The sequence below is a fragment of the Macaca nemestrina genome, chromosome 7 (assembly GCF_043159975.1).
Source record: "Macaca nemestrina isolate mMacNem1 chromosome 7, mMacNem.hap1, whole genome shotgun sequence".
Taxonomy (NCBI): Eukaryota; Metazoa; Chordata; class Mammalia; order Primates; family Cercopithecidae; genus Macaca; species Macaca nemestrina.
In genome coordinates this window covers 104,833,080-104,859,291 of record NC_092131.1, presented here as the reverse complement: position 1 = coordinate 104,859,291, position 26,212 = coordinate 104,833,080, and the positions used below count along the sequence as shown (strand labels likewise).

General features: G+C 36.3%; 1 protein-coding gene across 6 annotated transcripts in view; it reads left to right on the top strand.

Moving 5' to 3' along the window:
* Nucleotides 1–26,212, top strand: part of LOC105488361 (AGBL carboxypeptidase 1) — a 958,121-nt gene that overhangs the window by 827,841 nt on the left and 104,068 nt on the right. The gene's annotated exons all lie outside the window — the stretch shown is intronic.

Sequence of the window (26,212 nt, the reverse complement as noted above, 5' to 3'; positions counted from 1 at the left end):
TATGCGCAGGGGTGGTATGTGTATGTGGCAGTGACTGTGTGTGCATACACATGTGCACAGGCATTTGTGTATGTGCAGATATGAATTGTGTGCATGTGTTTATGCATATGTGTGGATGTGAGTGTGTACATGTGTGCATATCTGCATTTGCATATGCGTTGCTGGGTATGGGTGTGTGTGCATATGTATGTGGGTGTACATGCGTGTATGTGCCTCTGTGTGTGTGCGTGTGTGTGTGTATAGGGACATCAAAACACACTAGATAAGGTAAGAGCCCTTTACTCTTCTCCTGCAGCCTTGGCCGTTTACAACCTCCGTGGTTCTTACTGTAGATTCCCACTGAACTGACCGCCTCCTCACCTAGGAGGGCAGGGGAGGGGGAGGCAGTGTGTTCTTCAGCTGCACACCCAGCCCTGAGCCTGCCTCCTGGTAAGTGCTAGCTCAGTATCTGCAGAGAGGTGGAACTGCACCCCACACTGATGGGATGGGGGACAGTTAGTGTGCACGGCGGGCAGGTCTCATCTCCCCTTCTTCCTTACCAGACATGCTAAGCTCCATTTTGCAACATGGGGAGTCTAGGTTTTGTCATTTGTTTTTTGATCCTTTGTTTTTAAGACAGAAATGCAATTTTTTGAATTAGCATGGACTCAATTATGGCATATAGAATAAAGTCTATAGAAATGTGAAGAAACTTTTCTTTTTTCAAAATTCTTGACATTGGAAGGAACCGAATCTTGTGGCATTCTCTCAGTGTCTTTTACTGCAAACCCCAGCAACCTCCTGGTGATTCTCATGTTCTCGCCTCTCATGTCCACTTGGCAATCTGTCATTTTAGTTTGGAAATGATTCAGGAACATACTCAACCTCTCCTTGTAAAGCTGCTTTTATGAAAACGTCATTCTTCCTTGCCTGTGTCACCACAAAAGTTCTAACTTGGTTTCTTTTTCCGTTTCCCCCACTTCATTCTGTATACCTTGCCAAGGTTACTGTATTAGTCTGTCTTGTACTGCTATAAAGAAATACCTTTACATGGCCAGGGCAGGAGGAAGATGGCAGAGGGGTATCTATCTATCTATCTATCTATCTATCTATCTATCTATCTATCATAGAGTCTCACTCTGTCATGCAGGCCGGAGTGCAGTGGTGTGCTCTCAGCTCACTGCAACCTCTGCCTTCCAGGTTTAAGCAATTCTGCTACCTCAGGCTCCTGAGTAGCTGGGATTACAGCTGTGTGCCACCACGCCTGACTAATTTTTGTATTTTTAGTAGAGATGGGGTTTCACCACGTGGGCTAGGCTTACACACTTTTAAATAAACAGATCTCATGAGAACTCACTCACTATGCAGTACCAAAAGGGGATGGTGCTAAACCATGAGAAACTGCCCTGATGATCCAATCACCTCCCGCCAGCCCCTACCTCCAACATTGGGGATTATAACTGAACATGAGATTTGGTGGGGACACAGATCCAAACCATATCAGTTACCTTTCAATAAGAAGATCTAGTTGTATTAAATGGGAAATTATGAAATTGCCAATATCCAACCTCTCTTGACCTACAAAAGTTTGCAGTCTAACACAGGTCACTATGACACTGCTACCTAGCTCTTGAGTCTGAGTTGACCTCTCATGACAATGGTTTTTTGAGAAGAACTTGCTGTACTTTGTTTCCTAATCACTTCCACAGAATTAAATAACTGGGGTGGAATCCAGAATCTCATGCCCCATCGATGTCATTTCCTGAGTAAGCAGTAGCGAAGATCAGATATTTACTTCTGAAATGCAATGTTCAAATCAAATAGTAAAACATCTCTATGTACACATTTTATGCCTCTTTGTAATATCAATTGAATTCTATCCTTCTGAAGTCACTACATCATTTCTCCCAGTAAAAAATTGTCTACAAAATCTCAGAGTTGGTTCTGACACTACTAATTTTGAGTTGAGTGACCCTAGACAAATCACCCACCTTTTTAAGCTTCACTTTTCTCATATAAAATTTAGATATATTAATAATAGTTAACTAATTGGGCTTGTCTGAAAATTAAAGTAAAAATGCATATAAAATGGTCTATAGGGTGATTTGCACCTACTAAGTTCTCCATGGAGTTGAGCTGGCATTATTTTTCTGGATCAATTCAAGGCCAACTCTGTTAGAATCAATCTTATCTGGACCCTTTCTGATACTCTGAAAACTCACTGGAGGCATTTTTTCTAAATCATCCTAAGTCTGAGAGGAGAGGGAGGTCTTTATTTAAAAAAAATTGGACAGGAACCTAATGGAAATCTTTTCTCTCTCTTTTTTTTAAAAAAACATATTTCCAGTGAAAATAGTACTAGAATTTTCTTACACTTACATAAGTTTATGTGGAGAAATTTCAAACAGATTTTTAAAATATGAGTGATTCTTGCCAGAGATGTGGATTTTGAAATGAATTTAGAAAAGTTGCAGAGTTGCATGGTAGTTAGTATTCTTCACTTTACTTTATGAGAAAATATTGGTATTGCATTAAGTTTTTAATAGCACATCTAATTATATCCTCATTAATAGATGTCAAATATTATTATTTAAAACATTGCTTCAATTAATTATGTTTTTTAAATTAAACAGCTAATTTCGAACAAGTTATATTTAAATAATTACATCTAATGCTAATAAAATGGAGTGTGCTTCAGCATCTTCTTTAGAAACACAACATAAAATGACCTGTAAAATGAAGTCTGATTTTCTTTCCCTGGCTAACTAGCTCCTCAGCTTCAGGCCTCCATCTTCCTAGCTTCAAGTCCCACCAGAATCCACACACAGCTTACACTTCCAACACCGGCGTTCACTGTGCACACTATGGTCTCCCATAATGCTGGATTTTGTATGTGGGATTCTTCTCCCTGTAGTGTCCTTTCCTTGCTTCTGAACCTGGAGAAAACCTCACATGTTCCCCTTTAGAGACACCTTTCCTGCCTCCCCCTGACAGAGTTACCGATTCCATCTGCTGAGCTCCCAGGGTACATTGCCTGTTCCTCTGCTAGAACATTCACCAAACAATACTGTAATTGATCTCCAAGCCCATCTCACCCCCAACTCCACTTCTAGGCTCTTTTCTATTGCTGTGCCCAGTAATACCCCTAGCATATGGTAGGTAGGTGGAAGAAAGGTTGCTTTTCTTTCCTTCTCCATTTTTTTTTCTAAATTAATGAGTAGATAAATAAAATTTGTAGACGAATGATATATATTTGTTGAATGAATGGATGAATTAATGAATTAGTGACTGTAAGAATTTTAGTGCATTTAGGATTTATATGGCCTAGGCACACTGAGTAACAAATCAGAACCAGAATATGTATACAGTAGTCCCTCCTTTCCACAAGGGATAAGTTATAAGACCTCCCAGTGGATCCCTGAAATTGCAGATAGTACTGAACTCTATATATACTATGCACTAATTGTTTTTCTTCTTTAGGTCCATGGATAGAATATTCATCCTTACCATAGATCTTAGAAACTTCAGCATATTTTTTCTTTCCTCATTAAGTTGAGAACTTTCACCTTTTGACCTTATTACTTCTCTTGGCACATCAGAATCACCAGCATCACTATTGCACTTTGGGGCCATTATTCAGTCCAACAAGGGTTATTTGAACATAAGTACTTCAACATAATGACAATGGATCTGGTAACCAGGATGGTTGGATGACAAATGGGCAGGTAGTGTACACAGGGTGGGTTTGCTGGACAAAGGGAGGATTCATGTTCAGGCCAGGATGGAGTGGGACAACACAAGATCTCATCAGGCTACACAGACCTGTGCACTATTTAAAACTTACTATTTGTTTATTCCTGGAACTTTCCATTCATTGTTTTTGGACTGAGGTTGACCTCATGTAACTGAAATCCTGGAAAGTGAAACTGTGGATAAAAGGGGACTACTGCGTTTTAAAATAAAAAGTTCAAAACAAACTATAGGCTAGGTGCAGTGGCTCACGCCTGTAATCCCAGCCTTTTGGGAGGCTGAGGCGGGCAGTCACTTCAGTTCAGGAGTTGGAGAACAGCCTGGACAACATGGTGAAATCCTTCCTCTACCACAAATACAAAAATCAGCCAGACATGGTGGTGTGTGCCTGTAATCCCAGCTACTCTGGAGGCTGAGGTAGGAGAACCACTTGAACCTGGGAAGCAGAGGCTGGAGTGAGCTGAGATTGTACCACTGCACTCCAGTCTGGGTGATAGAGCCAGACCTTGTGTAAAAAACAAACAAACAAACACTATAAAGCAATGTCATTGAGTAAAATGAGGTAATTTATTTAAAATGTCTCACAAAATGCCTCTCAGTGAGCTCTCGGATACAGAAGATGTGCTTTACTGTGCATTGTGCTTCTTCTTGTGGCTGCTATGTTGGTCAGTAATTAGTAAATAAAAAAGAACTACCTAATAGAACATATGCTACCAGATGATGCTGAAACATCTATTTTACAATGCTATTTTTATTTACATTTAAAAAGCTTTTGAAATAAATTATAATATATAACCTAGTTTAATTATATATAATGTGTAAAATAACTTTACATGCACACACACACATATACTGTTCTTTGTTATGATTCTTGTAATACAGTATCATGGTTTTGTTAAGTACATTAATTCACTTCTTTCTTATGCCAAGTTGCTGTAACATATTATGCATTATCTTAAATTGTTTTATCATTTGTATGTGGCATATCTTATTATGATGTCTATAATAACTTACCACAATCCCTCCTACAGTAATACTTATTGTTTGACTCCCTGTGACAAACTTCTCTGACTTACTTCTCACAGAACACTCTCAGTTCTTATGTCCTGTCATTGTTATGATCCTGAGTCTCCTTTCTACTAAAGATTTTGATATTCAAAAAAGCTTACAATTGTCATTGAAAATATATCCTTGTTTTCTTTTCTTTTTTTTTTTTTTGGCTAACCCAATTTGAGATGTGCCTTCTCAACTGTTCAAATCAAAATGTCTCCTTGAAGGTTGATAGTCATATTTATAGTAAAATTGATTACATAAATTAATTTCCCATTAATGAAATTACTATAGAACTGAATGTGGGATAAATTAAAATTGGTTTATCGGATTGGGGTAACCTCCCTCTGAAGGTACTGAAGCTTTCGCTAACACATCTTGTGAAAAGACAAGGTTTCTTGGCAGTTGACTTGAACAATATGGGAGTCCATTCTAAACACTTCACAACTATTAAAATACCATACGTTGATTATTTACCTACTTGAAAGTAAAAAAGAGTGACACTCTCTATATCGTATTATATTTACTAAACATAAATCCTTCATTCTTATTTCACTTATGCAGTGATTTCTCCGGATGATATTTATAGTACTTGCATCCATGGCCATGCTACCTGACTGTAATGTAATTTCATTGTCAGGAAAAATGTATGTGAAAAAGCAATAAGATACAGGTAACTGTAAATGTGTTACTTCTAACTAAAATAGAATGAGACATCCACAGAATTGTGGCTTTACTCCAGAGTCAGTGGTAGGTGGTAGCATAACTTACTCCATGCTCTGAGACGAAGAGCCATCTGGTTTTCTTCCTACAACTGAGATCGAAATTCATTGCTCTGTAAACTCCTTAGAATCCCTGGGTGTTTCAGAAGGCAAGGAGATTTGATTTTGCTCTTACAACAAAAAGGCCTGTGTAAAGAATTCTTTTAGTCTGTAACAATAGCAACACTAAATCTTTTTATCTGAAACCTGAGAGCCTGATAGAAACAGAATTTGGGAGACAGTTCCAAGATAACAAAATAGTCTTTAAATAGCGTTGCTGATTTTTGTTTTTTTCATATAGGCTCTTAAATATCCACTGCAAATTTTGGACTTTTATCCATCTGTACTTCTTTATCTAAACTGTAAACATCCTGTTCTCATACTTCATATGAAGTAAGAAGCAAAATAAAACACAAAGATAGAACAAACAGTAAAATAGAATACAAATATTTGTATTTTGTATTAGTATATTTTCCTATGCCAAGTGTACTAAAATCGCCTATAAAATTGCCAATTAACTTGAAGTTAGAGCAAGTTATTTTGAGAAGAAATGGCCCACATTAGCACTATCACTTTTGCAGTTTAACAGTTTAAGGTATGAATTCTCTTAAACACTCCTGCCCCTTCCATTTCTGTGTATGGTGTAATGAAAGCAGCAGAGATATTTGGTTATCCCTAATCTGGAGGTGGAGTGTATATTTCTGAAGTTTAAAAAGGAGAATTATTCTGCCCTTCTTTAATTAGCATTTGTTTGGGGCATATTCTATGTATAAGACAAAGGATAAGAACCATGACGATTATGAATTAATAAAAATATGTCTCTGGCCTCTAAGGGACCATATGGTGAATAAATGCATTAAAATCAAACGGGTAATTATTTTTAATCTTGCATGATCATGTATGTTTTAATGGAGGAAGTAACATTGGGCTTATCTTAAGCTATGATAGAGTTTTCAATTAGCAGTGGCAAGAAGGATGGCATTCCAGGTAGAGTCAGCTTGGGCCCAGTCAGAGAACAGCAAGGCCCCAAGCGTACTTGAGGAGAGGCGAGAGACCAAGTTAATTCTAATGAAGGGATTAGGTAGGAGCATATAGTTGAAAACTCAGATGAAGAAATAAGCAAAGACAAGGTTTTGGAAGCTCATTTCTCTCACCAAGCATGTAATACCAAGTCTCCAAAATAGAAGATGACACAGATCAAAGCTCTATTAACTTAAGGGGCAGAGAATGCCCAAGGTTAGTGGAGTGCTTACAGAGTTCCCACAGTGAGAAGGCTTTGCTCATAATATGTATCTAAGATATTAACACTCAGTAAATTCTAATTAGACTGTTTATGTAAAGATTCTGATTCATAAATGTAATTTATTAAAACAAATAGAAATAATAAGGTACATATATGTAAAGGTATATGTGTAAAGATATATATGTCTATCATTCTGCCATCTATCCTCTATCATTCCATCTATGTACCTATCTATTTATGTATCTATCTATCTATCTACCTACCTATCTACCATTTGTCTATCTAATCTATCCATCTTGACTGTTACTTTTAAACTTTTTCTATCATTTGAACTATAGACCTCAATTCTAAGGATAAGCATCTCTTTCATTAACACTCACCTGCCTAACTGCTCACATCCACCTGAACTCAGACTTCACTGAGCTCTAAAGAGCTTTTGCATAGTTTATGCTTGCTCCTCTAGTATTGTTTAAGCATCTCTCTCAAGCCATTTTCTGCTATGCTTTCATTTTAAACTTTTAGTTCCTAGCATATACAGGCATTCTGAGTTGAGTGAGGAGGAAGTGTTTGTGAAAATAGAAATACTGTTTGAATAAAAGCTACACAAATCTTTAAAACATAGTCCTTATAGAGATGAGTTTCTGACATTGAACTTTATAATTGTCATTTGTCTTTTAATTCCCTGACATGGTTCCATGCACCTCACCAAGATTCTTTTAGCCACAGATCATACAATTAGGAATATGCACCTCACTGGAGAGAGTGTTATAATGTCAAAGGACTTCTGCAGTTTTCCAACTGAATTAGTGTAAAGAAAGAAAGAAAGAAAGGAAAAGAAAAGAAAAGAAGAGAGAGAGAGAGAGAGAGAGAGAGAGAGAGAGAGAGAGAGAGGAAGAAAGAAAGAAAAGAAAGAAAGCAAAGAAAAAAGAAAAGAAAAGAAAGAAAACATATCCCCTCTCTGGACCCTTGGAAAAGGGGATCGCTACACAGAGGTATGGATTCATAATGATGTGTATAAGCCCCAGGAAGCTTTAATTTGCCTTCCATTTACTCTAAACCCTCTGGGGAAGAATGAGAAAAATGTAACAATGAAGAAGAGGTTAGAATTACAATCTCACACCACTCCAGCTGCCTCTACATGCCAAAGATGAGAAAAAGGAGGTGTATCTTGTGGGAGCATCAAGGCTTGGGAAGCTGGATTCTTTTCCTTTGGGCCCACAGAGATCAATAACTTCAGTCCCTGGGACCAGCAGAGAAATGAGAACTACATGGACCATGACCAGTTCTATTGCCTTAAGTTGAGGCATCCTCAGCACCATTCATTCTAAGAAGCCCGATGATGGGTCTGATTGTATGAGAAGTGACCTGGCCGCACCACTCACCTTAGGGCTACCTCATAGAAAGATATTAGACTGTCCAGTGGAAACTAAGTATTCAGAAGACTAGAGCTCTCTTCAGAAGAAGAAGAAAAAAAAGAATGCTCCAATCCATATAAACTATAGAGCTACAGATGAATCATATACCTGTATTTTAAAGGTAACAGTGATGCTGAAATTCACTGTCGATTCTTTGCAAGGTTTGTTAGCCAGAATTACATCTAGGATGTATGTGTGTCAATAATTTGAGGAGAAAATGGTAACCAAAGAAGATCTAGGTATAAAATGAAGTTATCTGAGGATGAGAGGGAGGGAGTGGGGTGGTCCTAAAGCTCAGCGCGACGAGATTTCTCAGAGATCTCATTGGGGATATACACTGACCATGGACATTTTCCATCTGTTTCCTTACCTTTCATTTCCTTAAATGTGCTTGTGGCCTCAAGCTGCTTTAAAACATAGCATTCATGTCTAGGTACCTCTAGCATTATTATTTGCATGTCTTTCAGGAACTATTATGAGTCAAAACTGTTAATCAGAACATAAAATAATGTCAGAAAGAGAAAGCTGCAGAGGAGTTAAAAATGAGCACTTTTAGAAATGAGAAAAGTGCATGCCACGTTCATTGGCTGGAGCAATAGATGGCATTCATTTCTGGGACAAGACTAACAATATATAAGCACTTATAATAGTAAGAGTTATATAAAAAGTGAAGACTGGCACTAAAGAAGACATCTATAAAATTAGGTCAGAAAATAAATGCATATTATCTTTTAACTTTTCAAAGGCTCAAATCTTATATTTACTTTTAAAAAGTTTATAATTTGTTTTCCATTCACTGAAAAGTCATTCCTGACCTTTCCCATGCCATAGTTTATCCTTATATGGCTTAGTTTACACCCAGTAACCCATTTTATTTCTTTGTTGTTTTGAAGTATATAAGATAGAAAAGTCTTTCTAATAGAAAATTAAGGTGGTGATACCAGTTACCATAGAAAGTTTGACCACAAATTAAACTGAAATCTAAGTGACTTCAGCAAATCTATACTTCTTTCCAGATGCTCTGATCTTCTTTTTGGGGGCGAGTGGAGGGTATTTGTGTTTTATTTTTCATTGACTGTTATTCTAAGTTCTCAAGTACACGTGTAGGATGTGCAGGTTTCTTATACAGGTAAACATGTGCTACGGTGGTTTGCTGCACAGATCAACCTATCACGTAGGTACTAAGCCCAACATCCATTAGCTATTCTTCCTGATGCTATCCCTTCCCCAACCTAGCCCCCACTGACAGGCCCCAGTGTGTGTTATTCCCCTCCATGTGTCCACATGTTCTCATTGTTCAGCTCCCACTTATAAGTGAGAATGTGTGGTGTTTGCTTTTCTGTTCCTGTATTAGTTTGCTGAGGATAACAACTTCCAGCTCCATCCGTGTCCCTGCGAAGGACATGATCTCATTCCTTTTATGGCTGCATAGCCATACACATGGTGTATGTGTACCACATTTTCTTTATTCAGTCTATTATTGATGGGCATGTAGGTTGATTGCATGACGTTGCTATTGTGAATAGTGCTGCAATGAACATACACATGCATATATCTTTATAATAGAATGATTTATATTCCTTTGGGTACATACCCTGTAATGGGATTGCTGGGTCAAATGGTATTTCTGCCTCTAGATCTTTGAGGAATCACCCACACTGTCCTCCACAATGGTTGAACTAATTTATAGTCCCACCAACAGTGTAAAAATGTTCCTTTTTCTCTGCAGTCTTGCCAGCATCTGTTGTTTCTGAACTTTTTAATAGTCACCATTCTGATTGACTTGAGATAGTATCGCACTGTGGTTTTGATTTGTATTTCTCTAATGATCAGTGATGTTGAGCTTTTTTTTTTTCACGTTTGTTGGCGGCATAAATGTCTTCTTTTGAGAAGAGTCTGTTCATATCATTTGCTCACTTTTTAATGTTTTATTTTCTTATAAAATTGTTTAAGTTCCTTGTAGACTCTGTGTATTAGACAGTTTTCAGATGAATAGATTGCAAAAATTGTCTCCCATTCTGTAGGCTGTTCACTCTGATAATCATTTCTTTTGCCATGCAGAAGCTCATTAGTTTAATTAGACTCCATTTGTCAACTTTTACTTTTGTTGCAACTGTTTTTGGTGTTTTTGTTATAAAATCTTTACCTATGCCTGTATCCTTAATGGTATTCCCTAGATTTTCTTCTAGGGTTTTTATAGTTTTGGGATTTACATTTAAGCCTTTGACCCATCTTCAGTTAATTTTTATGTAAGGCATAAGGAAGATGTTCAGTTTCAATTTTCTGCATATGGCTAGGCAGTTTTTCCAGAGTCATTGATTAAATAGGGAATTCTTTTCCTATTGCTTATTTTTGTCAGGTTTGTTGAAGATCAGATGGTTGTAGGTGTGTGGTCTTGTTGCTGCGTTCTTTATTCCATTCGTCTATGTGTCTGTTTTGGTACCAGTACCATGCTGTTGTGGTTACGTTAGCCTTGTAGTATAGTTTGAAGTCAGGTAGCATAATGCCTCCACCTTTGTTCTTTTTGCTTAGGATTATCCTTGCTATTCGGGCTCTTTTTTGGTTTCATATGAATTTTAAAATAGTTTTTCCTAATTCTGTGAAGAATGTCAATGATAGTTTAATGGAAATAGCATTGAATCTATAAATTATTTTGGACAGTATGGCCATTTTCACAATATTAATTCTTCCTATCCACGAACATGAAATGTTTTTTCATTTATTTGTGTCCTTTCTGATTTCCTTGAGCAGTGATTGAAGAAGTCCTTCACTTCCTTCGCTGGCTGTGTTATTCCTAGGTATTTTATTATTTTTGTAGCAATTGTGAATGGGAGTCCATTCATGATTTGGCTGTCTGCTTGCCTCTTGTTGGTCTATAGGAACGCTAGCAATTTTTGCACATTGATGTAGTATCCTGAGACTTTGCTGAAGTTTCTTATCAGCTTAAGAAGATTTGGGTTGGATGCTTTGATTTCTTTTCAGACAATGAGAAAATGTTCCTTTGTAAACTTTAGAAAGACATTGATGAGCTTTACAGCAGTGTAGTTAAGTGAGATGATCCCATCTCCCTGTGAAGTGTTTTCCTTGACCCATTAGATCTGTCATTGCACCATGTGTTCCACTGGTTGAGGGAATGTATTATACCAAATGGTAAAATATCTTAGCCATACCTGATTACACTGTATCAGTTTAGCAATGATCCACAGATACCCAGTAGAATGTATCTGACACCATTCAACAAGAAATAATGGGGAAAAAGAAAACAAGCATGGGAGTGGGTATCTTTTGAATGCTGAAACAATAGTAGCTTGAGCTACAGCATCATCATTCATTGCTAAAGTGACAAACTGGCTTGCCCACAAACACCTTCTCTACTCAAGTGGCATGGGTCATTATGACCTTGATTTTGATACCTATACAGATTTGTTAACTTCTCTTGGTCCCTTAGCTACACAGTACAGCCAACCATGCACGCCAAAGCCCAGCTGTATTTTAACACTGAATAAGTTTCTAAACAGAAGGACTGAGCAAATGAATGTGGTTTGGCTCAGTGGAGTTTCATCAGCTAATTAGGTAAATAGTTTGAATTACATGTCTGAAACATCAATGGGCCACTCAATACTCAGAGGTCCTCTCATATAAATGTTAAACTTTTAACTATTGACCATACTCTCAATGAACCAGCCTCTTATGTATCTTTTCCTTTAGACCACTTAGGTCAACCCATTTTTTCATAAGTTATGAGAATTTAAGAGAAAAGCACTTGCTGATGAATTGATTCAGCAAGTTTTACTAAACACGTCAAACACCGTCTCTCCTCTCTCTCTCTTTTGCTTTCATTCATTTCCTCATTAATCCACTCCCTCCCACTTCCTTCCTGTTTTATTCTACATTTCTATTTTCATAAAGAGTTTGGACTGCATCTCCCCATACTATGTAGGGTACACTTGTTCAATAAGGAATAGGACATTTATTTCCATGACTTTTTATGTGGAAATGACTGGATTTTTTTCTAGAGCTCTAGGTCATGTAACAGAGTTCATGACTTTGATTTGGGCTGAATGAACACCTCATTCCAGTTCTTCCTTAGGCAAACTAGACTTTATTTCTAAATATTTGTTGATTGAATCAAGGGATACAGGAATCCTTGGTCTTATCTAATTATCACACATTCTCTATGCCATGTGCAGCTTTAAGATATTGGGAAAATTATCTAAACTTCTAAACCTCTTTTTCTAACTGTTAAGTCGGATTGATAAGATATAACCCATAGATTTGTTTATTTGTTTATATTTCAAGAGAGAACAATGGCAAAGCACCTGGCACACAGTAGGTGATTGGCAATGTTTATTCTTATTCTTTTCTCAACAGTGCCTAGTGCTTTTCTCTGTACATAGAAAATGCTCCATTACTGGAGTTAATAAGAAAAAACGGGGAATAATAAATTATGTCCTTCCTCTTAAATGTGTTAACTCAGGGACAAATTTTGCGATGGTGTGAAGCTGACAAACACAAAACCCTAGGGAACCACGCTAATTGTCCTAGGTGATGATGGTGAGACATTCGTGGTGGGCATACTCAGTGTGTCTGTAAGTGTGGATGAGTTGTGTAATAGGCTGCTCATGCCTCTTAGATGGATCACAGCATTCACACAGCTCTGCTCCTGGAGAAAGTAGATAGAAGGTCAAAGGAGAATAGCAGGGTGTGGGCAACACCACTAAATACTGCTTCCAGGACTCATTCACCCAGAGAATTCAGAGTTGCTCTTTTCTAGCCTGCAAAAACTGAGATGCAGCCAGAGTTGTGTTTCATTAGAAGGAGGCATTCGGTGGAGCTCAGCTTTTTCAGGAGCGAGATGGGTGACAGGTAGCTGGGAGAGCATGCTGGATGAATCTGAGTGTTTGGAATTTTAAGTGTTCGCCTCTTGCTTCTCAGTGGGTGGCTGCCTCTTGAGGTCTGGCATTCACCCAAGTCTTGAGCATTACCTCAGCATTTAAAGAGAAAACAAGTGAGAAAAAGAATCCATGAAGCTGCGTTTAAATCAGCATTAACATCAAGGAATGCCACAGGCTGGGTTTTGTTCACCCTGTTAGCATGCAGAATTATTTTTCACTATAGGAAGCTGTCTTTTCCCAACCAAGAAAACAAACAAAACAAAAAAAGCAGAACTAATTAAGATCGTCATATCTCAATAAATATGCAAATGAAAAATCAAAACAAAGAAATTCTATTTATCACATCATAAAGTTGCAAATTGCTGTATAACCTGGCTTGGAAGAACGGCAAGGGATAGAGTCTTCTTAATGGCTTTGCTTAGAGACTGTCTGAAAGCTGCATTTATATAGGTTTATGTTTGAGGATGAGGATGGTGAACTTGCCAGGAGAAAATTATTTTCATACTTTGTCTCCAAAGTGTAGAAAGGAAAGGAGAATAAAAATTCAGTCGAGTGACTATGTGTGAGGTTTTGTGCTATGGCATTTGTTTCCAAGTGCTTCATTTCAAAAAGAAGAGGTTTATGCTATGGCATTCATTTCTATGTATATAATTTCAAGAAGAAAAACAATAAAATTCCCATTTTACAGATGAAGACAGCAAAGCTCAGAGAACGCAAATTCCTGTTTCTCACTTGGTATTTGGAGAAGGATTCAAACCCACAATTACTTATCTGACTCCAATTTTATGTTTTGTTTCTGATTTATACTTCGCCCCTACACCATGACTCTCCAATACCACCCAAAGTAACTTTACTTTTGAATGTGTGTTCACAGGACATCAAAGCTTCCTGGTGAAAGGAGGAAATAAAATCAATTTTCAGGTGTTTTCTCCATTTATTTCCCACATCTCAATATTAAAGCCCGTTCTATCAATGGAACTACTGTTTGATTTATGCATGATGCTATAATGCTGTTCCTTTTTATTTATATTTAATTTCAGTCGCAAATGGTGAGTATGAATTGAATTCATCAGCTTTGAAAAATCAAGAGGGAGGAGAGAGAGAGAATAGCTAACATCTACTATTGCTGAAGTTACTGTAACCATGCCTTAACATATGTATTTCATCCTGAGGGAGCTGAATCTGTGAGCTGCAGAGAGAGCAACTTCGAATGATGTTGGAGCTTTATTTTAGAAGCTGTTGTCTGCTCTCTGGCATGTAGAACGCTGCCCTTAGAAGAAGGTTCTCCTGGACACCAGGGCTGTGTTGCTCTTCTGGTCTGCTAGGCTAACTTAAGGGTGAGGCTCTTTATAAGAATGGGGAATTATCTGGAATGAGCAAATGGTTAATGAGATTGAAGGCGATTTGGTATCTATTAAGTATTCCACACTGCCCTGGGCACAAGGGCAGTGCAAGTAGCAGTCGTGAAACCAGTAGGAGGTCAACACACACAGAATTGCTTCTTACCACTGCCAGTCATGTTAAACAAAATACAAGTATCCAGTCAAAGAGAGTGTTCCAACGAAGTGCTCAGACAAGTGAAAGAAGGGAGAGGCTGAAGTTCTCAAGTAAGATTTCAAAGACCTGGATGCAAACTTTGCCTTCAAGATGGAAAGGTTGGCAGGAGTGTCAAGGCAGTTTTATTGCATTTTGCTTGATCTGAATGACTTTGTTCAAAGGGAATAAGATAATGGGTTAAGTGGTGGCAGAACACAGTGACTCTGACCACTTGCCAGGGACACCTAACAACAGTGTTTCATCTTTTTGTATCCATCCCCTTTTGGTCCTTCTTTCTTTTATCTTCCCTCCTTCTGGCCCTCCTTCCCTTTCTTTTTTCCTTCCTTTCTTCCTTCTACTTTTTCCTTTTTCTCTTTTTACTCTTTCCTTCTTTCTCTTTTTTCCCCCTCTTTTCTTTTCCTAGCTTTTCTTTTATGTTTTTACATGTAAAACATTATAATATTCTCTTTTTTCTCATTAAAATACTCATTTTAAGCCTTGAGAAAAATATAGAAAATATTGATACATAAAAATATAACCTATACCTTATATCATCTTATTCTCATTCTCTAGTTATAACCACTGTCAGCCTACAAGAGTATACTTTCCAGTCTTTATCTGGCATTTTTAGTTTTTTTTTTTTTTTTTTTTTTTTAATTATCTTTGCATTTGCGTGTATTTCTTGAGCTCCATTTTCTTCTTACTGAGCTATATACTATAGTAGTTTTTTTTTTAGCAGTGGTTCCTCCACAGGAAGATGTATTTATTTCATCCTCATGTGAAAGAAATAAAGGGATTTTTTTGAGTATAGAATTGCAGTTTGGGGTTCATTTTCCTTCAGCATTGTCAAGACATCAATTAATTTCTTTTTTCTGCCTGGCTTTAACATTTTTATTTATTTGTTTGTTTTTGCTTTTGCAAATTAAGCTTTAAATTTAGAATAATTTTACATTTATAGAAACATTTCAAAGATACCACAGAAAGTTCCTTTCACCTAGTTTCCCTTATTTAATTTGTCTTTATGGAAAATTTATTGTTGATCTAAATGTCACTTATTTAAGGATAATCTGTCTTTATTTCTCAAGTTTTCTAAGATTTGCCCTTCTTTATTGATGTTTATTATGATGCATTTAATTATGAACTTCATGTATTTCCTATTTTTTTCTGGTTTCTAGAGTATTTCTTCAAGATGATCATCTTTCAACTATTATCTTTTTAAATATTAACTCTTACCAATTTACCCTAAACACTACTTTTAAAAAATTCCTTCTTGTTTATTATCATTGCTGAACTATGTCTTTTGTGACATTTAACCATTCTATTAAGCTTTTTGTTAAAATATTTTTTCATTTAGAGAAAAATCTGTTTAATATTTAAATCTACTTTTTTCCCCAAAAAATATATTGTTCTTTCAATATGTTTCCAGAACTTATTCTAATTTATTAATTATTTCAAATATAACCATTCTATAGTCTTTTCCAAATGGTCATAATATTTCAAGTTTGTGAGTGTCTGCTTTTGCTGCTTTTTGTATCTGCTGAGTCTTGCTCAAGGTGGATTATTTCCTTATTTGACTTATGATTTGTTATTGTGAGTGTATCTTCAGCACACTGTAGTCTTCACCCCATCTCAAGAGAGTTCCATATACCCTGGGTTTAAAAAAAAATACCTGCATGGTAATTTTGTATTTGTTTCTGATGGGGCCTCAAGTTTTCACCAACAAGAATTACACAGTTTATGATTCACAAATGTAATTGTCAACTCTACATCTGTATAACCTATGATGTCTACATTTTGTCAACCTTTTCCCCCTTCTGGTAATTAGATTTTCTAACTTTGTTGCATTGCTAACATTACTTTCCCATATTTAAATCTCTATGTTTTGTGTGTTTTTCTTAAATTAACATATTGTCTATTGACTTCTGCTGTAAAAGATAAATTATTACAATATGCCTTTTCTTTCTCATGCATACCTTCTTATTTTTATTAGTTATAGCATCACTTTCCATTGACGAGATTGATAGCATTTATATTCTGTTTTGTAAATATCATTTCTAGATTATCTTTAGTTATATATTTATTATAACATAGTTCTATGTTCATCAACACTTTTCTGACCATGCATTCCCCATTTGAGATCTTCACTTTATTAATCTTTGGGTTTCCTAGACTTTCTCAAGTACTGTCTCCCTCTACCCTCTACATGCCCATTCCCAAGGAAAGCAAATAGCTTTTATATTTCTTGAGGTCTTGCATGTTAGACAGTGTCTTTCTTTTGCAAAACAACTTGGCTTTTTAGAAAACTATTTGGTCAGACTTTAATTTCTTTTGGCCTTTTCCGTCATTGGGGACACTTACCCCACAGTAGAGAACATTAAAATCAGTCTATGTTTCTCACTTTAGAAGACTTATTTTTCTACTTACATGTTTGTATACTTTTTTCCTTTATCTTTGAATTTGAAACTGCTATAGTGCCTTATGTGTTTCTCAGCTCCAAGCACCCTGTTTGACATAGAGACAGTACTCAATGTTGCAGGATTGAATGGATGATTGAATAAGTAAGATTATATGTTGCTGTGGATCATTCAGTCTGTTCTTATTTCTGGCATATGATGCAGCATTTTGAGCTACAAGTAATTTTTTCTGTCTTTGAGTCTTTTTTCTATTATGTCTTTAAACAATATATTTTCCCATTACATTGATTCTTTGTTGTTTTACTCTCACATCTGTTATCTTCTCTGCTATTAACTTCTTTCTTACATACTATGTATTTGAATTGTAATTTTCTCTGCTACATTGGTTTTTTTCAATGTTTCTTTCATATTTATTATTTTTTTATTCCTTGGATATGTCCAGTATATTTTACGTAAATTTCACAACTCTGATTTTCTTGTCATTGATTTTCCCCCCAGTGGTTCCTAATTCTTGTTGCTTCAAATATGATTATGGTTTCCATAAATTTTAATCACCTTCATTTTTTTTGAACTATGATAATGTATTCTTCTCATCTTTTATCTTTAATTTCATGGTAGGTGCTTTTTTTTGTTTGTTTGTTTTTCTTTGGTTTTTGTTGTTGTTGTTGTTTTGAGACAGAATCACTCTGTCACCCAGGCTGGAGTGCAGTGGCGCAATCTCAGCTCACTGCAGTTTCGATCTCCTGGGCTCAGGTGATCCTTCCACCTCAGCCTCCTGAGTAGCTAGCTGAACTACAGGCACATGCCACTATGGCTAGCTAATTTTTGTATTTTTTGTAGATATGGGGTTTTGCCTTGTTGCCCAGGCTGGTCTTGAACTCCTGGGCCCAAGTAATCTGCCCCTGTATACCTACCGAGTGCTGAGACTATAGGCATGAGCCACTGCACCTGGTCCTGAATAAATATTTGGTAAATAAATTATTAAATGGATGAAGAAAGAAGCACAAAATAACAGGAAAAAACTTCTCCAGAGTTTTATTAAAGCACCAGGATACATATTTTTTGGAGATTTAGTATTTTATTCTTCAACTCTGCTCTGTTGTCTAAAAAGTAGCTGGACTGTGTTTGGTGTCTTTGTCATGAAATCTTTTCTGATTTCTATGTCCAGGATAGTATTATTGCCTAGGTTGTCTTCCAGAGTTTTTATAGTTTTGGGTTTTACATTTAAGGTTTTAATCTATCTTGAAGTGTTTGTATATAGTGCAAAGAAGGGGTCTAGCTTCAATCTGCTGCATATGACTAGCCAGTTATCCCAGCACCATTTATTGACTAGGTAGTCTTTTTCCCATTGCTTGTTTTTGTCCACTTTGTCAAGGATCCTAGATGAAGGTCCTAGATGAAACAAAATCAAAAATTGACAACTGGGACCTAATTAAACTTAACAGCTTCTGCAGAGCAAAATAAACTATCAACACAGTAAATAGAAAACCTATAGAATGAGAAGATATTTGCAAACTATATATTTGACAACAATCTAATATCCAGCATCTATAAGGAATTGAAACAAATTTACAAGAGGAAAACAAACAACCCCATTAAAAAATGGGCAAAGGACATGAACACTTTTCAAAAGAAGACAAATATGTGTCAAGCAAGAATATGAAAAAAAAAAAAAAAAGCTCAACATCACTGATCATTGAAGAAATGCAAATGAAAACAACAATGAGATACCATCTCGCACCAGTCAGAATGGGTATCATTAGAAAGTCAAAAACTAACACATGCTAGCATGGTAGTAGAGAAAAGTGAACGCATATACTGTTGGTGGAAGTGTAAATTAGTTCAACCTTTGAGGAAAACACAATGCTGATTCCTCAGAGAGCTAAAAGCAGAACTACCATTCAACCCAGCAATTCCATTACTGAGTGTATACCCAGAGGAATATAAATCATTCTACCACAAAGACACATGCACATGAATGTTTATTGCAGCATGATACACAATAGCAAAGATATGGAATCAACCTAAATGCCCATCGATGATAGACTGGGTAAAGAAAACGTGGTACATATACACCATGGAATACTATGCAGCCATAAAAAAGAATGAGATCTTGTCTTTTGGGGGAACGTGGATGGAGCTGAAGGCCATTATCCTCAGCAAACTAAAGCAAGAGCAGAAAATCAAATACCACATGTTCTCACTTATAAGTGGGAGCTAAATGATGAGAACTTTTGAATCCAAAAAGGAAACAGCAGACACTAGAATCTACTTGAGGGTAGAGGCGGGGAGGAGGGAGAGGAGCAGAAAAGAGAACTCTTAGGTACTGGCTTAATAGCTGAGTGATGAAATAATTTGTACAACGAACCCCCATGACACAAGTTTACCTGTATAACAAGCCTTCACGTGTACCCCTGAACCTAAAATAAATGTTAAAAATGTAGCTTGAAATTCTATATTTCAAAATCTTAAAATTCTTTAAAATTTATATTTGGTAATACTTGTATATATTTATTGGGTATATCAAGTCTTGATTTGTTCTTCATCTTACCTCACATGAAGACAATTCATCTGAATTAGCTGTGCATGTCATGGAAAAATGATCCTGGCCTGATGTCCCTTTAGTCCTAGCCATGCACACTGTGCTTTAGTGATAACATTGCCGCCTGATGCATATTGTGATGGTTAATACTAAGTGTTAACTTGATTAGATTGAAGGATGCAACGTATTATTTCTGGATGTGCCAAAGGAGATTAACATTTGAGTCAGCGGACTGGGAGAGGCACATCCACCCTCAATCTGGGTGGGCACCATCTAATCAACTGCCTGCACAGCTAGAATAAAGCAGGCAGAAGAACATGGAAGGACTAGACTGGCTGAGTCTTCTGGCCTTCATCTTTCTCCCATGCTGGATGCTTCCTGCCCTTGAACATGGGACTCTAAGTTCTTCAACTTCTGGACTCTTGGACTTACAGCAGTGATTTGCCAGGGGCTCTCAGGCCTTTAGCCACACACTGAAGGCTGCACTGTCAGCTTCCCTACTTTTGAGGTTTTGGGGACTCAGACTGGCTTTCTGGCTCCTCAGTTTGTGGACAGCCTATTGTGGGACTTCACCTTGTGATCGTGTGAGTCAATTATCCGAATAAACTCCCCTTCATATATTCATTGATCCTATTCGTTCTGTCCCTTTAGAGAACCCTGACTAATACACGTATGTTTCTTACTTTTCCTAGTTTAATCTCAGGAACCTAAAATTCCTCAGAGAGATTTTTGGTTGGTCTTATCAGAATGCTTAGTAATTTTCAGAAGACTCCTCAGCCTGCTTGACATACTGGAAAATAATTTATCCATTCTTAGTTCTTTCTTTAAATTTTCCAAACTTAAGTATATTTAGCACATATTTTTCATACTCTATAGTTTGAGGTTAAAGCTGATTTCTAATTTCAGTGTAATTGAATTTTTTTTGGACTTTTATTTTTTGAGAGTTCAGAAAAGACAAGTATCTTATACCGACTATCTTATATCAGAATGTTTGTTTGTTTTTGTTTGTTTTTGTTTGTTTGTTTGCTTGTGTGTTCTTCCTTCTGTAAACAATGCTAGAATGAACTTCCTGGTATGCAAAATAAATATCTCTGCCCAACCTTTTTACTAATAAGATGTCGAATATCTGGGTGAAAGACTGTGTCTTTTTTTAAAGCTTTTGATAATTCTTGAAGATCACTTTCTGGAAAGACTGTGCCACCATTCAGCACTTGCAAAGGTATCAGTTTACCTAGACCCTCTCTACTGCAACACTTAATAATCTTCTTACATATTTAGTGTCAATTTTATACATGAACAGTGACATCCCATTATAGTAACTATTCTTATTTTACTTAGCGTAAGTCTCACTTTTTAATTTTTTCCTTATTTTTTTAATTCCCGTATTCTACATTTGTAAGTTTTCTCTTCATACCCCTGATCATTTTTCATTGGTGAGGATTTTGTTTGGCCAAGTTATAAGAATTCTTTAAGTACTCCAGATAATGACCATTCGATGGTTTTCCACATTGCAAAACTTTTCTGGTTTTTTATATGGCTTTCAAATATGTTGACCAGGTTTTAGATTTCTGTTTCATTTCTAAAAGATTTTTTTAAAGAGTTCAATTGACTTTGGTGTCAAATTTAGAAAGAATTCCATCATAAGTTTGAGAAAACATTAATTGTGTTTTCTTTTGGTTTTTAAAATGTATTTTCTTAATATTTTCAAGCCATTTAGAATTACATTTTTATCATGGTGTGAGATAGGGTTATAACTTGTTTTCATGCCAAAATTGTTGCACAGGTGCTCTATTTGGAGAAACAAACAAAAAAAAAACCTCTTATAGTGTAATAGCTTGTATACATAATGGTGTTTTCATTTCCAACTTTCTCTTCTATTGCACTATATTTTTATTTCTTTAGCTTTACTATGTTTTGTTAGACTAGCTTATAGAGTCCTAACATGAATAGAGCAAGTAACCCCTCATGACCCTTTCTTTAAATAATTTTTTCTTTTAACCCAATTCCATGTTTTTGTTGGTGATTTGGTCTTCTAGTTACATTTCAAACAATTTCAAAAATTTTAATAATTGAGTAAAATATTTACTTCAAAATAGTTTATAATTTTCTTTGTATGCATTTAAGTGTCACTTTATCACCCATACTGAAATTTGGTCCTTTTTTCATGTAAACCTACATAGTTTTTATTGCCTTTATGACTAAGCATTTTACATATCTTTGTTCTGTTGTGGATGAATTTTTTTTAATTATTACATTAAAGTTTTAACTGGTTAATGTTCAAACAGCAAAACTATTAATATCAATATTAATAATAATACATTTATTCTTGTGGCTGAGTAGTATTCCCTGGTATGCAGGTCCCACAGTTCATTAACCATTCACCTATTTTTAGACACTTTGATGTTTCTAGGTTTGGCTATTACAAATCAAGCTGCTGTAAACTATCATGTACAGGTGTCAGTGTGGACATCTGGGTGTAATGTCCAAGAGTGTAACTGTGGTTCATTTTGCAAAGTGTGTTTTCAGTTTCTAAAGAAACTAACAAACTATATTTCAGAACAGCTGTACACTCCTACCAGGAATGTATTAGAGATCTGGCTCATCTGTCTGCTCTCCAGCATTTGGTATAGTGACTACTTTAAAATTGTATTTCTTTTCATAAGTGGGCAGTGATATTCATCATAGTCTTAATTTGCATTTCCCTCACAGCCAGTGTTGTTGAACATCTTAAATATTTATATTATATAGTAATATATAATACTATATAATACACCACACAATTTTCTAAATTTTAATTCAACTGTTAAACATCATCTTAATAATTTAGGGAAAAAAATCTGTATTTGTTCATATTTTTACTCTTTTGTTGCCTGTTCTGCCTGCTTCGGTTAAACATTTCTTTTTATTTTACTTACGTTTAGAGAGTTTCCCTTAGCCATTCTTTTAGGGTAGATTTGTTGGTGAAAAATTATCAAAACTTTACTTTCCATGAGAATGTTTTAAGTTTCCCTTCATTCTGGAAGGATATCTTTGCTAGTTTTAGAGTATTAGGTTGTCAGTTCTTTGCTTTCAACACTTGAAAAATAGTGTGCCATTTTCTTCTGGCCTCTGTGGTTTCTGATGAGAACTTTGCTGCCATTCTAATTGTTTTTCCCTATGTCATTGTTCCCCTAAAGTTTCTCCCACAGCTTTCAAGATTTTAAGTTTGTCTTTAGTTGAAGAAGTTTAGCTATGATCTGTCTTTGCCTTGATTTCTTTGGCTTTATCTGTTTGGGGGTTTTCTAAGTTTCTTGTATCTGTAGGTTTATGTCTTTTGCAAAGTTTAGCACATTTTCAGACATTATTTCTTTGGATACCTTCACAGACTCTCTTCTTTTGGGACAATGGTGAAATGAAGATTAAATCTTTCATAATAGTCCTACAGGGTCTTAATGTTCTATTTTTTTTTAAGTCTATTTTCATGCTTTTGTTCAGACTGGGTTTTTTTCTACTTTTCTACTTTCAGCTTCACTGATTCTTTCCTCTGCCTTCTCCTTTCTACTGTTGAGTCCCTCTATTGAGTTTCCTTTATCTAGCTTTTGATATTTTTTCATTCTAAAATTTTCATTTCATTTTTCTTTATAGCTTCCATCTCTTTGCTGAGACATTGTGTTTTTTACTGAGTTCTATAATTCTGTTATTGGATTTCCCACCTCTCCAGTTTCCATTTATTCTTCTTCATTTTCCCTACCTTTATTGCTGGGATTTTCTGTTTCTTTCCTGAGACATTTTATTTTTTTCATTTGTTTCATGTGTGTCCATAATTACTCATGAGAACACTTACATGCTTTAAAAATCCTTGTCAGATAATTCTAACAGCTGTATCATCTTGGTGTTGGCATGTCTTGATTATCCTGATTCTTGGTATGATGAGTGATTTTCTGTTGAAACTTGGATATTTTGAGTATTACTCTATGAGGCTATGGATCTTATTTAAAACTTCTGTTTGAGCTGATCTTCTCTGACACCATTCAGACAACAGAAAAAGGGAGCTTGTTACTGTCAGATGTTGGGTGGAAGTCTAGGTTCCCCACTAGGCCTCCAGGGGCACCCATTGTGGGGAGGGGCCCCTTGCTACTGCTGGGCCATGGTGGGAATTCCAGCTCCCCACTAGGCCTTTGCTGATCCCACTCTGGCCAGAAGCAGCAGGAGTTCCTCCTCAATGCCCTCCAATGGTAGGGGACAGTCTTGTTACCAACAATTGCGTGTAGAGGTCCAGGTTCCCCACACAACCTCTACTGATATTGAAAGGGAGGAAGCCACATTATTACCCAGTGGGGATAAAAGTCTTGGCTCCCGCCCCGCCTTCTCTCCCTGCTCCTCATCCTCAGCATGAGGGAGATGGGGGTTTGGGGCATGTTCTAACAGTCTGGTGAGAGTAGAAGCCTAGGCCCCCTGCTTTTGTCGGTGGGGATGGGGGTGGGACTACTGGTTATTCTGTAGTGTTTGCCTGGAGTAGAACAAACTTTTCTTTCTTGATAAGCTGCCCCCTTCCTCATCGTGTGGCTAGAGGAAACAAGCTTTTGTTGGGGCTTTTAATCATCTGCACCTATTGACATTTCCAGCTCTCAGCTGTTCTAGCTCCAAGTCTAGAGTACATGAGGTCTGAAGGAAACCCAGACAGATCATTGCCAATTCCACCTGCTAGTCCTGAGGCCCTGATATGGTCTGCCTTTTTCTCTCCCCACTCCATCCACCTTACAGTGTCTTCTTATTTTTTTAATATATAATATTTTAATCTATAATATTGAAGGAAATTAGGAGGAGGAAAAGGTAGAAATACTTCTTCATCTTTTCAGAAGTGAAAGTCCTTGAATATATATCTTAATTCCTTAATTATTAGAATGCTTACATTGCATTTGGGCAAATGAGTGAGAGATAAAATTAAATGATTTAAGACTCCTAAATTTATATATATGTTTATAATATATTATGTTACATAATGTATTATATCATATGTAATAAGTATTATATATTCTATTTGTGGAATCTATTATATTTATTTTATTATATATATCAAATGTATATTATTATATATAAACATATTACATGTGTTTTATATAAATGGCAAAGAAAACCATATTTGTTATAAATCACTAAAATTCACAGACACAATAATTGTGGTATAATCCATATATAAAAATCTTTAAAAAATAAATAAAAAAGTAATTCCACAAAAGATGTTTCAAATATGGGTTATTCTATATATACCCCTGTTATATGTTCAATTCAAGAACTCTTTATTGCATGTCTAGTATGATCTCATTACATTCTAGGTGTTCTATAGTATAAAATAAACATAAATCTGACAGAGGCATGGGTCTTATTGACAATAAGACTATAACCATGTTAATGATAAAAATAAATTAATTTGTAAAGGCTCATATTTAGAAAATGGAAATTTCATTAAGAGATGGAGTTATCAAAATAGTCATTTTGTAGAAATTAAAATGAGCTTTTAAAAAATGCTGCATTTGGTTGTACGTTGAGGGGTTGGCAGACCATTTTATGAAATTGTGAAGGCTTGGGAAAACATTACGTCTGGTATGTCTAAATGATCACAACAAGTACAACTTGACAACTTGATGAGCAGGAGAACTGCAAGTTCATGAGTGACTAGAGCCAACTGTGCAGGATGTAAGGCAGGACCTTACTTAAGCAAGATTGGCCTTGTTGTTCCTACACTGTTCCTACAGTGGACACTGTAGGAAAGCCCTGTTCATCAATACTCACATTGCACTAATAGGCAAGGGAGCATCATTGCGAGTTCTACAGTTTGAAAGTGGCATAATAAAAATGATGTTTCAGATAAATTATTAGTGGTGCCAATTTGGCTGGTTTTGCAGTAGTTATTGCGGTAACCCAGGTGTGAAGCAACAAATCTACATGCATGCTCTCCTTCCACACCATGTTTCACTATGTTCTTCAGAATTGACAGCAGAGAAATGGAATTAAAATGTGGTGATTGTCTTTATTTCACAGAATACTCTGCTAGACAACATCCATGTGTTTTCTCATTTAGTATTCAATGCAACTATTGAGGTATTATTATTGACATTCTATGAGATTAAGCAGTTTTTCCAAAGTCCCACAGCCAATATTTAAACACAGGCTCTTGACATTGCATGACACTGACACCTCCATACCTAGCATGATGGCAGGTGAGGCACAGGCTCCCAGGGTTCTTGATGACTTGAGCCTGTGTTGCAGCTGGGGCAGCTCTTGCCTTCCTTTACTCAGCTACTTTATTACCCACAAGTCAGCCTGTAAAATATGATAACAATTTAATGTTGTGGTGCTGTAGAAACAAGTTTCATATCTCTTCCCCTTCCTCTCCATTCAGGCAATGTCCCACCAGACCTTCAGTTCCAGGTACCGCAGCCTGGAGAGCACAGAACCAGCTCACATCAGTCAGCAGACAATTAAGACACTGGTCTTTGATTCATTTCCCGAGCTAACATGTAACCATGCCGCTGATTACCCATTTTCATTGTTTATGGCGAGGCAGGTGGATGAACAGCTCTGCCTGATTTATGAAGTGCTTGCCTTCTATAAATCACGGAGTAGAAACCCAGCACGCTGCTAATC